The sequence below is a fragment of the Lactuca serriola genome, chromosome 4 (genome assembly GCF_051521515.1).
Source record: "Lactuca serriola cultivar US96UC23 chromosome 4, Lser_US96UC23_V15, whole genome shotgun sequence".
NCBI lineage: Eukaryota > Viridiplantae > Streptophyta > Magnoliopsida > Asterales > Asteraceae > Lactuca > Lactuca serriola.
This window is the reverse complement of record NC_136411.1, coordinates 367,425,570-367,430,119: the sequence shown is the minus strand read 5'-3', so window position 1 is coordinate 367,430,119 and position 4,550 is coordinate 367,425,570. Positions and strand designations below refer to the sequence as shown.

At 39.7% G+C, this 4,550-nt stretch overlaps 1 pseudogene; it reads left to right on the top strand.

Annotated features, from left to right (window-relative positions):
• Nucleotides 1–1,407: 1,407 nt before the first annotated feature.
• On the top strand, nucleotides 1,408–4,214 carry LOC145097686 (receptor-like protein kinase FERONIA pseudogene; annotated as a pseudogene).
• Nucleotides 4,215–4,550: the final 336 nt, after the last annotated feature.

The following is a 4,550-nucleotide window of genomic DNA, read 5'->3' as shown; positions in this document are numbered from 1 at the left end:
CATCAAAAGGATTTACTCTGAAATTATTTAAAAAACATAAATGAAATCGGTCTTTTCTGACCGAGATTTTGGGGATGTCACAGATTTAAATTGGAATTGGGTGTCGGGTGACGATTGAAGTTGAAATTGAGGGTCGAGATGAGCTTGGAATTGGGTTGAATACGATAGATAATATCCTCCCATACCAACACAACGGTGCATTGATGGTGAATAAAATGGTTGCTCCATTTATGGTCTATAATACGGTGAAGCGTATGAGTTATATATTTCGAGTGAGTATTTTTTTGTTGTTGGGTTGTTTTTGGTGTAGTTTCAGGATAACATTTTAGGATGTGAATGGAATTGAAAGTGGTATGAATGTATTGAGAGAGGAATGGAATTGAGGGTGATTGACATGGTGTAGGTAGATTTTATTTATATATATTAGACGAAAAGTAGGTAAAAAATTAGAATTTTTGAATGTAAAAATGATCAAAAAGATTAACGGAGGAGATCGAGGTTTGGGTGCGTCAAAAATCTGCCGAGTTGGGCTCCTAAACTTGGTATGCTAAGGTTGTCGCATGGTGTTTGTGAGCCGCAAAATTGAGCTCCTTGCCGAGGCGACTCCAAGAGTTACCGTCACACAACAAAGAGTCTATTTGATAATATAACATGTCTATGGACCGGTTTTACTTTGCAAAATGAAAAATAGGTATTATATTATAACTTTTTAGATACATATCTTTTTTATTGGCTTGGAATATTATAGGGGGTGTTTGTTTTATCTTTTAAAATATCTTTTAGCTTTTAGAAAAAGGTAAAAGTTAAAAGATATTTGGTAAAAACAAAGAATATTTTAAAAACTATTTTTCAGATATATGAAAAATGAACTTTTTGAAAAAGTCAGTTATACATGACTTTTTGCAACTTCTCCTAAAAGTTATAAAAATTGACTTTTGTGCTCTCAAAAGCTAAGCCAAACACCCCTAAAGCAAACTATCATCACACAAACAAAAATATAATATATCCAATCTTATATTTTCTAATCAGTAAATTTGTCATACTTCAGCATCCTACATGAGTTGATATTTTACCTATCATAAACTAATTTTTTGCTTGTTTGTAGTAAATTATTCACTTAAATAACATTATAAATTAACATAAATCATATATGACCAACTTCGAAAAGATTCAAATGAAATGTGATGGAAGTATATCCTTCATCATTAAAACAAAATCCAGATGACGTCTATCAATCATCAAATATCTAATAAGCACGTTACACATTCCATAGTGGAAAATGGTTCCCACTGGCTAGACTCAAAAGGCGATGACCAAGAGTTTTCATAGTCATGAAAACAATCTTTTTATGTGTAGACCCTCTATAATTTTATAATTTATAAAAGAGCAATAACAAGATAAGAGTACCTCACTCAACAAACAAGTAAACCTACCAACCACCATGTTCACCTTCCCGTTACCACTCTTTTGTTTCATGCTCCTCCTCTTCTCCACCGCTACCACCACCACCGCCCAACCATACAAACCCACCGACTACTTCCTCCTCAACTGCGGTGGTGCAACCACCACTTCCGACCGGAAATGGGACACCGATGAACGTTCCAAATTCTTACCCTCAACCACCTCGTTCACGTCCACCCTGAACAACCGCAACCCCTCCGTCCCTGAAATCCCGTATTCCACCGCCCGAATCTTCAACACTTCATCATTCACCTACACTTTTCCGGTGACGAATGGCCCTAAATTCCTCCGCCTCTATTTCTACCCTGCCACCTATTCCGGCTACCAAGCAAACCAATCTTTTTTCTCTGTATCATCCAACGGTTACACTCTCTTATCCAACTTCAGCGCTTTCCTAACTGCATCCTATCTTGCAACTAAGCTTGTTGGCAGTCCCCCGGTTCCCAACTTTATCAAAGAATACCTTATATATGTAAGCGATACCCAATCGTTAAATGTCACTTTTACCCCTTCCCCTAACTCCTACGCCTTCATTAATGGTATCGAAATCGTTTCACTACCCGAAAACTTATATTATAAATCAAAAAAGATGAAGTACGTCGGTCAAACTTCTGGACCAATGATCACAGAGGACACGGGTCTCGAGAATATTTACCGGTTAAACGTCGGTGGGAGTCAGATTTCCCCCAAAAATGATACCGGAATGTATCGATCGTGGGATCAAGACGATAGATACCTGTTCCCGGTAACAGCTCTCGGGAAAACGCCAGTTTACCAGTCTCCGATCATCTACACTGCCGACACACCGAATTACACTGCACCTGAGCTGGTTTACGCTACCCAAAGGAGCATGGGTCAGTTGTCTGAACTTTACAATCTGACGTGGCTACTTGAGGTGGATTCCGGGTTTTATTACATGCTTAGGCTCCATTTTTGTAGTATTATACAGGGATACACGAGACCAGGTTCTGCGGCATTTAAGATTTTTATTAATAATCAAACGGCTGAAGAGCATGTTGATCTCTTTTACTGGACTCAAGGTACCGGGTTTCCAGTGTTTAGGGATTATGTCGTGTTTGTGTATGATTTTGATGGTAGCGGAGGAAAACAAGACATATGGCTCGCGATGGCTCCTAAGCTTGATGCCCGGCCACTATACAGTGATGCTTTTTTGAACGGCTTGGAAGTTTTCAAGCTTAGCATGAAAGGTAATCTCGCTGGCACCAACCCGGAGCTCCGCCCTACACCACCACCTCCACCACCACCATCGCCTTCCCGAGAAAAGAGAACTCCACCATACGCCGCCAAAATTGGCGGCATTGGCGGAGCGTTAGTACTCATGTTGTCAGTTTTAGGATTTATCTTCTTCCGGCGAGTGAAAGGCTCCCGCGACAAGTCATCCGATGAGCAAAAATCAAAAGATTCCGGCCTTCCATCAGGTAGGTGTCGCCGTTTTACAATTCAGGAAGTGAAAGATGCCACCAGAGAATTTGATGAAAGTCGTGTAATCGGAAGAGGAGGGTTTGGTATGGTGTACATAGGGTACATCGACAATGATACAACAGCTGTCGCTATCAAACGATTAAACGCGTTCTCCAAACAAGGTTTTCACGAATTCCAAACAGAAATTGGATTGCTTTCAAAATTACGCCATGTCCAACTTGTGTCCTTAATCGGATACTGCGATGACGAGGGTGAAATGGTACTTGTGTATGATTACATGTCAAACGGGACATTACAAGATCATTTATACAAAGGAAGAAACGCTCATTTACCATGGAAACGACGTTTAGAGATTTGCATTGGTGCAGCGAAAGGGTTGCATTATCTACACACAGGTGCAAATCGCGCCATTATTCATCGCGATGTGAAATCAACTAATATTTTGCTCGATGAAAATTTTGTGGCGAAAGTGGCGGATTTTGGTTTGTCAAAGTTAGGGCCAAAAGAGAAAGGGGTGGATTATGTTAACACAGTAGTGAAAGGGACACTTGGGTATCTGGATCCTGAATATTACAAATATCAACAACTTACAGAGAAATCTGACGTGTATTCGTTTGGGGCTGTATTGTTAGAGGTGTTGTGTTCGAGGCCAGTGATCATAAACCGAGGGGTTCCCGATGAAGAGATGAATTTGGCTGAATGGGGGAGGAAAAATTATGGAAAGGGGACGTTGCATGAGATAGTTGATAAGAGAATAAGTGATGAGATTGCTCCTAATTGTTTGATGAAGTTTGGTGAGGTTGCAAATAGTTGTTTGAGAATGAAAGGGAGCAAACGTCCGAAGATGGATGAAGTTGTTTGGAGGTTGGAGTTTGCGTTGCAGTTACAAGAGGCGGTTGAGAAGATGGATGGCGAGGTGTCAGGTGACATGAAACGTGGTAGTGGCATGTTGGGAAATCAAGAATTTATGTTTCCGGTGAAAGAAGAGGATGTGAGTGTAGTTGAGGAGTATGAGTATAATTATGAGTTAGAAGGGACGTCGACTGGAGTGGGAATACAACATGGATTGACATCGACTGATGGCAGCAGCCATGAAGTGTTTGTGTCAGAAACGGTTTTACCCAGATGAAGATCAGGGGTAGTATAGTAAATTAGGTTTGGATGATCAATGGAAGTATAGTAATTCAGGTTTGGATGCCTGGTTATCAGTTAAGTTGATGCTGGATTGGATTTTAATTTGATTAATTGTGTGATTAAATTATGTATTATTATAATGTTTCACGTACAAATGTCCGCTAGTCATCACTGAATGGAATAGTTGTGTCAGTAGTTTTATGGTTTGATACATGGTTAAGGCCATCTTCAATGCATTGAACTCAAATGAGTTCAATGGATTGTCACATGAATATTCCACTCACAATACAATTTTACCTATTAAACTCTACATTTCATTAAACCAAATACAATTTAATGGATTTCCACATCATTTATGTGTGTTTGTGAGGAGAGAGAGTGTGGAGTTCAATGGGGATTGAACTCCCCATTCTATTGAGTGTCATGTCATTAACCCACAATGGGGATTTTGAGTTTAATGGGATTAAACTTCCCATTCAACCCCCCATTAAACTACCATTGAAGATGGCCTA